General features: G+C 47.0%; 1 protein-coding gene across 11 annotated transcripts in view; it reads right to left on the minus strand.

Annotated features, from left to right (window-relative positions):
• TIAM1 (TIAM Rac1 associated GEF 1) overlaps nucleotides 1–11,897 on the minus strand; it is a 191,008-nt gene extending 179,111 nt beyond the window's left edge. For 4 of the 11 annotated variants that reach the window (XM_054839318.1, XM_054839258.1, XM_054839294.1 and 1 more), the window contains exon 1: nucleotides 11,765–11,879. The gene's annotated coding sequence lies outside the window, so the exon portion shown is untranslated. Of the gene's footprint in view, nucleotides 1–11,122; nucleotides 11,309–11,764 lie in introns of those variants that run through there. The other 7 variants (XM_054839301.1, XM_054839247.1, XM_054839310.1 and 4 more) reach the window with 5 other exon arrangements.
• Nucleotides 11,898–13,568: the final 1,671 nt, after the last annotated feature.

The raw sequence follows: 13,568 nt of genomic DNA on the forward strand, positions 1-13,568 counted from the left end.
TACCAAATTTCAAGTTCACATTATCCAGTGATAAATGCATGCAGTCATCCCAAAAACTTGTGCAGACTGTCAGAAAGAGAGAGTGGAGAATCAGCATTGGGGTACCTTTGAATTGGAGGACATCCACAATGAGGCATATGCTCCAGAGTAAAGGGATTTCATGTCAACACCATCATAAGCTGCTAAGCAGACCTTTAACCCAAGCACCACTGCTCACACAACTAGTTGAAACATTAAAGCCTAAGGTAGTAGCAAAGTAAACCCCTACTCATGTCTAAACCATATTTTTCTCTGTTCTTAGGTTGTGGCTACACTGGAGATGGATAGTAGCGGCCAGTTGGCACCTGATCAATGGTCCGCCTAGGCGAGCTCCACGGCCATGCTGGTCAGGGCCACCTTTGGGACCCACAGCACCCAAAGGTCTCATAGCCACTGCCACTCATAGAAAGGGCAAAATAACACATTGCTTGGCTCCCTCTGGAAAAAGCCGTTAAATACAAAGAGGCTGCTGCTGGCCTGTGAAATCCCCAAATTGCACAATGCTGGGAGAGCACTTTAGAGAAGTTTCAGTAGCACCTGCCCTGGTCTTGTGCTCATCCCTAGGACAGAAGGGTCTGGCACTATTTAGTAGCCTTCCACAGACATATTTCATGGAAGAAAACAATCAAATACGACATGAGAGTGTATTCACAAGACCCCACGGGAAGAGGAGGCTGCATGAAGAACCACCTCGTTCATCCAGTTTGAGTTTACGCTCAACTCATGCCCCAGCAGGTACCTCCAGATACTTACAAGTGACCAAAGGAAAACTGTTTTATCATTCTCACAAGCTTCTTAAGCTTTCCTGTGATGCAAAAAGAACATTTCGCTGAAATCATATCTTGCCAACAAACAATTTCCACATGCAGAACAAAAGTAAAAAACTTCAGACCAATTTAAAAATTGAAAGCTAAACAGTTTTAATTTGGGAAACAAGGATGAGAACGTGAATTACCAACAAATAATTCTCCACAGTAAAACAACATGCACACCCCCTCTCACACTCCCACGTGAGCAAGCCCCGGACACGACCCTTTCAGAGAGGACACATGCCTCGTGTCTATGCACATTAGGAGGGTTCTGGTGAAATAATTACAATTAATCCATTACTTAGTCTCCTAATCACTTCTGAGCAAACAGCATTCCTGGACATTTGTTAATGACGCATTCATTTTCATACCATCCTACTCATGAAAATTTAACCAAGAAAATAAATTGAAAAATGCCCAGGTAACACCAGTTACCTCATTCAAAGCTACAAGCAAGAAAGATTCACAGCCGAGGCCTCGTCTGCAGCAGCAACTCACCATTGCGGGTGCAAGCACCAAGAGCTCCCCCACGCCAGGGGGTCTCACCATCAAGCCGTCCTTGCCCACCGCAGCAGCCACCCTCTGTTTCCAGCTGCTCGGGCTGGGTTTTAAGTGGCTTGTGGTCCATGAGCTGCATCAGTAATTGCATACACAGAGTCTCCCAGCAATTCCCCTCTTACTCAATATATTCCACGTAACATATATATCACAGATTTAAACACGCAGTGAATGAGTTTAACCATCCCACGGGATGCGATAACTAGGTGTTACCAGGAAAGTCTGAGCGCAGACAAGAGTAAGAATAGAAATTCAGGCAATCTTTGCAACACTTAAGTTCTGTGTCTCGCTTGGTAGGTTTAGGAAAGACCTCTAACGCCAACTTTTTTTTTTGTTTATTACCAGAGGAAGGAGAATATTCCAGCATGGGAGCCCCGAAGCTAAAATTAAAAACCTATAATTTGGGTTCAGTAGCAGTTGGTATAATTCAGATCCCAGCCACAATGAGAGGTGTCCAACATTATCAACTGTCAACAATTATTACTGGCTAGGCGCACAAAACAGCTTTGTTCTGAACTGGAAGCCACAATTGCAAGCAGCAGTAATTGCTACCAAAGGCAAAACACACAAAAAACCCAGCCTTTCCATGCAAAATACTCTCCAAATAAGAATATAGGAATGGACACAAAAGTCTTACTATCTCCACTCACATCTTTAAGAAAACAGAGTAAAATCCAAGACTGCATACCCAGCAAAGGAAGGGACTAGCAAGGAACAGGGATCCCAAAAAGACACTTGTTAACTATTCTGAGCTGAACACACATTTAATGAAACATCCTGTTCATTAGATACTGAACTTTCATTAGCAGTTTAAGGGAAAGCTACACATGGAAGAGATGAAATGCAATCAGTTTCTCCTGAAATTGCATACATTTCCACACTAATCCTCAGCAAGTTCATCCTAACAGATATTAAAAACCAAATCAATTAATACTGATTGCTCACCTTATTTTCACAGAGGGATCTTTGCACTTCAGCAAGCCTCAAAAAAGAAAAAGAAAAAAAAGAAGAAAAAAGGCTATTTGTACAAAAGCAATTTACTTGTCTGGTCTTTTTATATTCATTTAGCTACGCACTTAATTATTTTGGCAGGTAATTCCATCAGCTCAAGTTTCTTTCCTCACAACTACCCTTTTGCAAACTGACAGCACAAAGCAATCACGTTTTTATAGCCCCACAGCCTATAGCAACAGAATAAACAAAGTTTTCTGAGTCATGGGGCGAAATCCCAAACCCACTGACTTCATTAGCAGATCTGCCATTAAGTTAATACAACTGGTGCGACTTTCCCAGGAGACAATGATGACCGAATGAGGAAATGTATTTTATTAGCACCAAGCAAACATAGCAGGATTTATGTTCAATTTTTCTTAAACACATGTACATTTTTAATACATCCCATGCAGATAGCACAGAGTACAGGGAAGCTACATCTGTCCTCCTCTGGTGTAGGAGTGCAACAGGTTTTCTCACCATCACATGCTGAGTCTTCAAAAAAATGTTTTCTCTTTCTGCACTCCATATAACCACACTATACTTCAACACCACCCTCCCATTAACAGGTGTCAAAAATTTTTTTACAGAGGTCCATTAATGTCTACAAGCAAAACAAGACAAATAGCTGTAAAAATAAAATAAAATAAAATAAAATAAAATAAAATGTCACTTAATGCTAACAGTCTTTCTTCTTGGTTAGTCTTATGGAGAAAAGGGCTGTCCAAAATGCTAAGTAATTTGGACCTGCATGACCCCAATCAATCAGTGTGTCCCTAGAGCATCCTGCACCCCTCACCCCATGGACAATCGGGTGTCAGTACCAGTCAGGCTCTGGGGAGGCTTTCCCAGGGAGTAAACCACAAACACAACATCTGCCTAGCCTTGACTGCTCCTAGGGTTTCTTCACCACAGTGAGCTCGTGTCTCGCCTGTCCCAGCTCCCACAGACATAGGGGATGCACAACAACATAAGACAGCGACAGGCTGAAAACCTTTGGTTCTTCTGGAAGGACAGAGCTCAGGCACCAAAGACAGTAACGGTGGCAGAGATCCGTTTGTGGCTCTTTTGCTTCAGCTGTATCTGAGCAGCCAAGAAGTGACTTAAGTGGAGCTAGTAACAAGGTGGGATGCAACAACCTCAAAATGTTTCTCACATCATCCAGTTTCTGCACTTTCTGCATCATTCTGCATTTTTTCACCCTCACTCCATCTTGGCTAATACTGCAGGGAAGCCAAGTCTCTTTAGGGAAGATGCTCCCAAGTTGGAACAAGTTAAGTATCGCTAGCTGTCATGCTGCTTCATCACCATAACAGCTCTCCATCTCCCTGCAGATATCAAACCCTCTGGATCAAAACCCACTGTCATCTCTTAAAAGCATAGTGATAAAAGAACATGATAGTAAGTGGGAAAATTAACTGAAGTCAGCCCTCTCTGCATTTTTTTTTTTTTACTGTGGTTCTCCAGATCACCTGTCACACAGTCAGTGGAGAACAGTTTTAAAAGTGCCACTGCAATCGAGTCGCACAGGCACCTACCCAAACTCTAGGGAAAGTCCACGATGAAGGAACAAGGTACAAGTGGAGGCCTCCGGCAAGTCATGCAGGTGCGGATAGAAATGCAGATAGGGCATGAATTAAGGCTTTCATAAAAGTTTCAAACAGCACTGAAACTCTGGAGGAACTCATCGGGTGGTTAGGAAGCAGTACTCTTAAGCATGTCTTAAAACCTTTCAATAACCAAACTGAGCTGAGGAACTGATGCAACCAAACAGAGCCCTGCGGGAGTGCTGGCTGGGGCATGGAGGGAGATGCCTCTTGCCCAAGGCTTTACTGGTGACTAATGGCAGCCAGTCACAGGGAAAGCGCCAGCAGAGAGGACAGCAGTGGGACACAGCACAGAAAGCCTTCGTGAGGCCATTCATCATGAAGGCATGGCTGGCAGCAGGACAGTAAGCTTTCAAAGCTCAGGGGGTTTCCATGGCCCGGGAGATCAAAGCGGTGCTGGAGTTGGAGGAGGTGGCAAACAGGAGAGAGAAGGGCCTGTTTTGAGATCAGGATGGCAAGAGCTGACATCAGATGGGAAGCAGTTGGGAAGCCTGCCTTGGGTTAATGAGGAAATCCATGTCTCTCCCCAAAACATGCCAAGAGATAAAGGCAGGCATATGATTTGCTTTAGAAGAAGCAAAGGAAACTAACTGTGATATTCTCAAGTAAGAGATAATTCAAAACAACAAAAACCGCCTGCTATGATAATGGATGGGTCCAACAGACAAGCAGTAACTGGATCCAAGCAGGAATTGCCCTGGCTTGCTGAAAGCCTGGTGCCTGACTGAGCACTGCTTATCAGGGAGAGTGGAAAGCCAGGCAGAGGGCTAATATGGTGACAAATCAGCCAGGTTACTGTACAAAAAAAAAAAAAGGGAGCAGGGACTCAAAATGCAAAGTGAAACTTTCATAACATCACTATTTTTTTCCATGCTTTCCTCTGCAAATAAGACAGACAAGCTACAGACAATCAAAGCAGTAGTGCTGGCATAGTGGGAAATCACAGGCAAAGCATTAGGCCACAGCTTTCTGGCATGTAGTTTTAGATCTCTAGATATAAGATGTTTTGAGTGAGAGATGAGAGGTGTTTTCCAGCTGTGGTTTAACTTTAGCCTAGAGATATGCATTTGCTCTATAAAGGTAGTACCTAAGAGTATTTTTTTACAAAGGGAGAAGAAACTCCAGTCATCTGAGAGCACTATTGTCAGCCAGTCTGAGATGAAACAGCAGAGCACTGACTGGTAACGGTGCAGGATGAGATGGCTCTCACATTAGGGAAAAAGATGTCTTTCTTTAGGTAGTTGGTTTGGGTTACAGTTCTCCAGAGGTGGTTGTGGAGCACGTATGGCTTTACATGGGGAAAGCAGGAGAGACATTCCTCTTTAAAAAGGCATTTTGGAAAGAAAATAAGCAGAAAGAACTTTTTCCAGGTAGGGAAGCACTGCTGCAGCCCCTCAACCTTCCCTGGCGAGAGACACATCTGCCCCCACCAGCGCAAGGGTTTTGTGTGAGCCCACGGCAGCAGGAACGGCAATGACAGAGGGGGAACTTGACAGCTCCTGGCTCCTAGACTTCTCTGGCAGCTCCCTTCACGCCAGCACCAACTGTTGCCACCCCTGAGCAGCTGCTCCTGGCAGCACCAAGCTGAGCTCAGACCTTCCGGAGCAGCCACCCACCCCACCATGAGCCCTGCCACTTCCCAAGGGCATCACATTTGGCCCAAAGGACGCTGGCATCTTTCCGTGCCATGCAAGGTAAGGGGCGCATTGCAGGAAACGCACAGTCAAATCCAGCGTTGGAGGTTGCCTCAAACCTTCTGCAGTCAACTTGGTCTTCGCAAAACACCCTCCAACAGAGCAATCAACTTGCGGCACAACATAGACCCACTTTGCATCGATGTCTCTGCCATCATTCTGCAAAGGGAAGGACGGTCCTGCCCTCCAGTAAATCATACAATTAGCAATGTAAACGAGTTGTAAATAAACTCTTGATTGTTCAATGAGACGTTGCTAATGGGAAGGTAGACATACACTGCCAGAAACCATGACACAATAGCGATAATTTTCAAGTTATGTTTGATGTTTGTGTGATGAAGCTATTTTCAGTTGCTTTGAATCCTCTTCAGAAAAGTCAGCTTTTGAATTAAAAAAAAAAAAGTCATGATTGTTCTGAGCTCAGATCCATGCATTTAATCAGTCCAGGTGTTTAAATTATTTATCCATGAGGAGGAAAACTGTACTAATCTTAGGAACAGAGCATATGAAGGGGAAAAACAATTACACATAAAGAGATGCTGAATAACAGCAGCAGTAGAGAATTCTCTCATGTACAAGATAACTGTGACTAAGGGTATTCCAAGTGTTTATGTTATTGCAACCTGGGCTGCAAAATTCAAAATACAGAGATTTGCTGCTAGTAGAAGAAAAGTTTCCCAACCATAAGGCAAAATGATCGTTTTCAACAAGCACAAAGCCCCAGTCAAAAGTTGGTACTTTCCCTAACTTAAAAGGGCAGAACTTCTTAAACTTTTTTTTTCAAAAACAGCATCTGGGGAAAAACAGAGTACTTCATGAATTATTCTTCAATAAATGTGACATCCAATGCTCTGGACCAGACCATTTCTCATCATCACTTACGCACAGAAAATAACCTCTTGCTTTTCTTTGATCTTAACCTTCTCCTCCTCTATCTTGCTTTTCAAAGCCAATGGTCTACCCAAGCTGCAAGGGAGACCTGCCAGGTGGAGGATATACAGGGTGGGAAGGACACTGCAGCCCACTGCAGCCTTGTTCGATGCCTCCCCCAGCACTGGTTACCACAGAAGCAGCTGGTCAGGCACTACAGCTGTAGGTCCCCAGGTGGATTGAAGGGCTGCGGTGATGCACCAGGACAACCTGGTGAAGAATACCAGACCCTCCCACCACCCTTACTCACTGCCTGCTCTTTCAAGAAATTCTTAAAGTAAGTCTGCTGTAATGTTAATGGATTAGGTATCTTGTTCCAACTCTCAAATGCCTGGTCCCTTGACTTGGCTTTATCCACTGAAATTAATGGAGAAGGTCAAGAAAGAGGTGTGCACTAGACAAAAGTAAAACTAGGTGTCCTGCTGCCAAGATAGATGCATTTACACAACGTTGAACCCCAGCATCGGTACCTTCACTGAGAAAGACCTAGCCGATTAAGTTGATAGCACAGCACACACTGATACTTTCTGAGCATGTAGGAAAATAAACAGGTGGTTCTTACTCCAGCAAATAATCTGGCTCTTCTCCCAGCTTGTTACCAGCTTTCTCTGCCTCACCACCCAGCACGCAACATCGCCTACCATGGATGTGGGTTACAGCTACCAAGCAACAGCCTGCTCCTATGCGAACGAGCTAAAATCCTTCCTTGGTCTGTGCCGTATCGCAAAGGTTGGGCTGACTACAGAGAAAACAAAATCCCTACTTTTGCTCAAAGAAACCCAGGGAGAAGTTCAAGGTATTTCAACTCACTTCGAGTCATTGCCAGCTGCTGTTGCAGTCATTTTGTTTCTATAATCTGGGCAGCACACCAAAGATCACAAGGTTTGGGTTTAAGTTTCATTTAAAAACCATCTCATAAGAGAAGAATCATTCCTCCATTTTATTAAGCAAAAACCATAGGCTGCTGACAATGCTATTATAGGCGGCAACATCAATGGAACATTATATATATATAAAAAATACATATAAAAAGAAAAACATTAAGCTGGAAGGTTACTAACAAAAATAGAAAGGAAGACCCCTGAGACATTCTCTTTGTAATTCCTTTTTACACAAGCCAACACTTAAAGCTTGCTGGCTGAGATTTCCCAGGTAACCTACAAACCATTTTATAGCATCATTGCTCAAACCAATCTGAGTATCAGTAGGGCAATTTATAAGGGAATGACATGCCTATTATTGACAAAATTCTTCACAGAGCGAGGGAAAAAACCTACAATGCAGATACATCAACTTTTTAAAAAGTAACATTGGCTCAAATTGAGTTATAATGGAAAAGTGACCTGTTTTGATGCCAAAGGTCCTTGGCATTACTGCTCAGAGGAAAAGTATCTGTGAAACACTGCAAGAGGGACCCAGTTTCATAAGGAGAAGCAGCCAGATGAGAGGGGAGAGAGAAGGAAAGAAAAAAGAATACCACCACCGGACCAGCCTCTGGCACCACAGCCTGCCCAGCTGCTCCCAGGTATAGGGGATCCCGAGTCCCCTTCCTTCCTAGGATCAATTCTCCAGCTATGGGAGTCCTTCATTTGATGTTTGCTTTCAGCCGACATCAGCCTTTTTACTCAGTTTTGCCATATTGCACTTTTGTCATTAGTTCTGGTTAGAGATATAGATGAGATGGCACTTCCATTTCTTTTTTTTTTTCTTTTTTTTAACCTAAAGTGCCTTATGCTGTAACTCTAAGGATTATTACTTTGGGGGCTGAAATTTCCCGTTCTTGTTCTCATCACAGAAGTACATATCTGACGAAGATCTGCTTGGTCATTTAAGGCTTTTAAATATGTTCTCAGATAAGCACAGCTGCATTTTTAACAGTAGCTAAAATTACAGAATTTAAGAAAGGAAAATTTGATGTGATATTTCATGCTTTAGTTAACAGTCTTCCAAGATACAAAGCTCCAGTTGCTCTGGAAACTGTAACTTGGACACTACCATGTAGATACATCAACCCCCTGGCTATAAATGAAAACACTTTAGCAACACTGCACATTCATGTGACAAACATTTTTAAAAAACAAGCATTGCATCCTGATCTTCATATCGGGAGGGCACATTCCACAGTCCTCCACACAGGGCACAGTTCTCCAACTGCATTTCCTTTAAGCCTCAAGAGAAATTACTGGGCAGGAGCCAGGAGAGCGTGTGGACCTGCCGTGGAGTTGACAACCTTTCAGATATGGGTGAGATGGGAAACACAGGTGGGTATTTGAGGGATATGCTAGGGATTCAAAGCAGGGCTGCTTCTTCCTGTGTTTGCATGGTGCCTATCACACTGCAGCCACAGCTGGAAGCAAGCACTGGTACCAAAAGGAGGACTTAGAAGACAAATGAACATGGTGGACAGGCTGGGATCTGGTACACAGAGCCGTCAGCTGCTGGCCCAGGAAGGCTGGAGCTGGGAATGGAGCAAGACAACAGCCATCGGGAGAAGGAAAGCAGAGGGGGATGCTCAAAAGCAGAGTAGGAGGAATGAGCGCGGGGTGTTCGCGGAGCACACCACCAGAAGCCAGATACATTTTTTTTTTTAAAAAAGGGGAAATATTACATACGTAAATGACAGCCTGAGCGCTGGTTGCTGTGGAAACCATAACTTTGAATTCAGTGGCTAAAACCTAGCATTGCTATTTATACCATGCTCCTCACTACAGCATGAGAACTTTGAGAAACGGAGAGCTCTGGTACCAGACAAACATGCTTTACACAGAATGATCCTTTCAAACAATGCCTCACAAGGTTTTTCCAATGTTCCTGGCCACTGAATGACTACACGGCATAACCACCTCTGATTAAAAAAAAAAAAAAAAACCCAAAAAAAACCCCACCACAAAACCCACACCACTGTCTTTCCTCTTCCAAGCAAGACCAGATGAATCACTAGACAGACATCAGGTAGGATTCACTAAATTCTTCTTCGGCCAAGAGCAACCGGAAAAGTGAAAAAGCTCATTTAAAACAGCAGTATATCTTGTTTCCCTTAAGGCAAATTACAGTCAGCATCGCATAAGATTATGGAGGGCCAGATCCCAAAGTCAGTTATCATTAAAGATGACGAGCACTGTATTTGTTTAAGGATTCCAGAATATTACCTTTAATATACTGGAAAGCATAACTGGATTATTAATGCAAGAATAACAATAACGAAAAAGCTATAGATTCCCAACTCCTGTTGAGAGAATCCCTTTTAAAAAAAAATTACAGTTTTGAGTTGCTCTGCTGTTCAGTAAGGAAACGGCTTTTGCCTCCATGGGAAATGTAATTCTGGGGCAGCAAGCGTTCCCACAGCCCAAGTGGAAGCAGAACTAATCTGCCTGTAACCAAAGCAGAGGTGACGGGTACGTCACATTCCTCTTCCACCTCACCATTCCAGGGCCTGGAAGGGAAAAAACAGTCCCATTCCCAAACCAATCCTAAATCATCTTTCACCTCGAAGAATATGGAGGTGCTAGCATAGCACATTCATTGCCACTACCAAATATACCCAAGAACTACCACGGGGTGACGATCAGGTTTTAAGACACTTTCCAGGACCTGTGCACACATCAGTCCCCAAATCAAAAAGCTTGTGGCATACAAGGGCAATTAAGGCAAAAGCTGAGAGAGAAAAATCACAGCGCTTTCCAAGGTCACTTGCACCTTCAAAATCCCACAGGACTGTCCCATACACATGGGCTCAATCGGGAAGCAGCAAGGACAACTGTTATGTGCAATGCAATAAGAAATACCCTGCCTGAAGAAGGCAGCTTTTGCCAGGGACAGGGCAGCCAGAGATTGCGCAGGGACAGGAGCAAGGACTCGGCAGAGGGGCTCCAACAGCTGCCAAACCAGGAGGCGTAGAAGAAGTTGCTCTCTGCGGGATCGGGCCCTTACAGCTAAGGTGAAGGAGATCTCCTTTGCCCTTGTTCAATAATTTATATCACAGCATTGAAGTGTCATGGAAATTAACAGAAACATTTTAATAATACAGGAAGGGGAAAAGATGCTCTAATCACAGATTAGGCACCCAGGTAATCACTCCATAGATCTCGGCTTCCCCTAATTTATTCCAATACATTTTTAAATCAGAATTTCATACATAGCAAAACAATTAACAAGTCACGAGTGCTACCTATTTCCTAGCCATAGCCAGCTTTCACCTGCTCAGAGTCCTCTGGCTGCCGCTGAGAGGGGGAGGTGGGAACGAAGGACCAACAAGGAACAGAAAGTCGATTTCTCCCAGCGCTTCCCAAATCCGACAAGGTAGTACTGAGCTGCGCGCTGGAATTACGCGCCCGTCCCTGCAACTCTATTCAAGACCGCATTTGTGCCAGCGCTTCCCGTCAAGCCGAGGACTGCGAGCATCAGGCAGCTGCCTCTTAACTTCAGCAAGGGCAGCGCGGGCAGGCCGTGCCCTGCCTTCAGCGACCCGCAGGCGAAAACACACCGCCCTTACCTGACACACGCTCATTAAGCCTATATTCCTTAAGTGACACCCCGGCTGCGTCCCTGCACCGTGGCCGGTACGGCTCCACCACAGCAGCAGCAGCAGCAGCATCACCCGGCGGGGAAGGGACCCGGCGGCCGCACCCGCCCCGCGCGGGGCCAGCGCCGGCTGCTGGGGCTCTCCGGGCGGGGGCCGACGGTCCCCGCACGGACCCCGCGCAGCTCCCCCGGGGGGGGCGGCGGTGACATTTTAGGCGGAGGAGCGGCGCTACCGGAGGCCGGCTGCCGCAGGGCCGGCTCCGGAGCGGCGCAGCGGCGGGGCCGGACCCCGGAGAAGACCCCGGCATCCCGGCGGGGACACCCCCGCGCCGCCGCACCGGCGTGGGGAGCGGCGCCGGCTGCCCACACCGCGAACAAAAGCGGGCTCCGGCGGGCCGGGCTCCCCACCCGCCCGCTGCGGGGCAGCGCGGCCGCACCCCCACACACACAACCTGCCCGGGCCTCCCGGGTGCGGGTGGCGGCGGCCGAGGGTCTGCGAGCCGGGCCGTGGCGCCGCGCAACGCCCCCGGCGCGGGGCGCTCCGCCAGGGCGCACCGGCTTGAGGGGGGATGCCGTGCGCGGGAGACGGGAACGCGATCCGCCGCCCACTCACCTGTCGTGGCTGGGCTCGGCACCGGGGGTCGCCGACAACGACCGCCACCGCCTGCCCAGGGAGCTGCTCCCCGCCGCCGCCGGGCGCCCGCGGCCGCCGCCGCTCAGAGCGCGCCGCCACCAATAGGCGCCGCTGCCATATTGTTACTGCCGGCGCTACGAGGGGCGGCACCGGCGGCCGCCTTGGAAACCGACGACTATTGGCTGTCTGGTGAATCAATCCGGGCCGGGCGAACCAATGGGCGGCGGAGGCGGCGAACAGCGGGGCGTTCGGAGTTGGAATGTTGTATGACAATAGCCCACGCGGCTCCCAGGCGGGAGGGGAGGGGCCGCTGCCCCGGGGGGGCGGGCGGTGCCGCGTGCGGACCACCCCCACACCCCTCCGCATCGCAGAACCCGTAATAAAAAGCGGCCAAATGGGGGGGTGCGAACTGTCCGCCGCGCGGGGCAGCCCAGCCAATCGGAGGGGGGGGGGGCCGTTGGGCGAAGTTGGCGCGCGCGGCGGCGAACGGGATTGGCTGCGGGCGGGGAAAGCCTGACTTCGAAGTCAAACCGACTTCTGAGGCGGTTGGGAGTCGTCAGAGAACGGCTGCCGGCCCACTTCTACCCTGTCTCCGGCCGCACCGTTACTGTTCGGGGAAGAAGGATCCTGACTGCTGGCAGGGGGTCGGGAGCCATGAGTGGAAGGTGTCTGACCAGCTCGGGTTGAGCTTCGAGGGGGTCGGGAGCCATGAGGGGAAGGCACCTTCCCCTCATGGCTCCCAGCCCCCTCGAAGTCCCCTGGCGCAGCGGTGAGCTTTGCCCAACTCCCCTTCATGTTCACCCAACTGCCAACGGCTATCTACGTGGCTCAGAGACGCAAATAAGGTGCAATGGCTTTTTCCCCGTGCCAGCCTACTCCTGTGCTATTTCTGCAGGTAAAGATTTTGAGGGAATTTAAACCAGTGCTTTAGCTGTGCATCACATGCACTGACACCATTTGATGGGACACAAGGAAGCCAGAGAGCGCCTTGTCACAAGCATTGTCCCAGCTGCCAAAGTGTTGGTTGTTTTCTTTTTTTTAAGTAATGACTCAGCTCCAGTCTGGATAAGTACATTTTAAAATGCACTAATAAATAAACATAAGCTGCATCTTAACTGAAAGTATTTTACAAAACCTGCTGAACTACACAAGTTGATTTTTAAACACAAAAAGGTGGAAGCACCGCTCCATCAATTTTGAAAGGCAAGATAGGGAATTCTGAATCAATCGTGTTAATGCCTGGATGTGTATCAAACAAAGAATATTTATTGTCAAATACTGTGTATTTGTTCTACCTTTAAAAATCAAATACAAAATCTCAACTATCTACTCACTAATCACTGTTGCTTGCAAATCAAATCCAAATATAAAACATCAGTTTTCTTCATCAAGCCATTGATTAATTAATGACAGGTTTTAAGTGGCATTACCACACCAAGCACTTTAGTCAAAGCATTTAATCAGCAAGATTAAATGCAGGTCCTTTCCTGACATTGATTTTTAGGTAACGTTCCCCACTGATTCAGCCAGGAGGTCTTATGAAAATTTGATGGTGCGCTACAGCCCTGGATTAGGAAAGTTCAGCTGGTCAAGTGGCCACTCAGAATAACCGTACGAACCCAAGCAAGGGACAGCTAACCCAGGCGTGCAGTTTGGTTTATAGCTCACAATCACATAGCATAACTTAAAACCAGATCTTCAAGGTGTCCATCAGCTTACAAACAAGTGTATCCCATCAGTTTACAGGCTGCACATCAAAATCTCCATGTACCCCAGAGCCATC

This window comes from Grus americana, chromosome 1 (genome assembly GCF_028858705.1).
Source record: "Grus americana isolate bGruAme1 chromosome 1, bGruAme1.mat, whole genome shotgun sequence".
In the NCBI taxonomy this organism is placed as follows: domain Eukaryota; kingdom Metazoa; phylum Chordata; class Aves; order Gruiformes; family Gruidae; genus Grus; species Grus americana.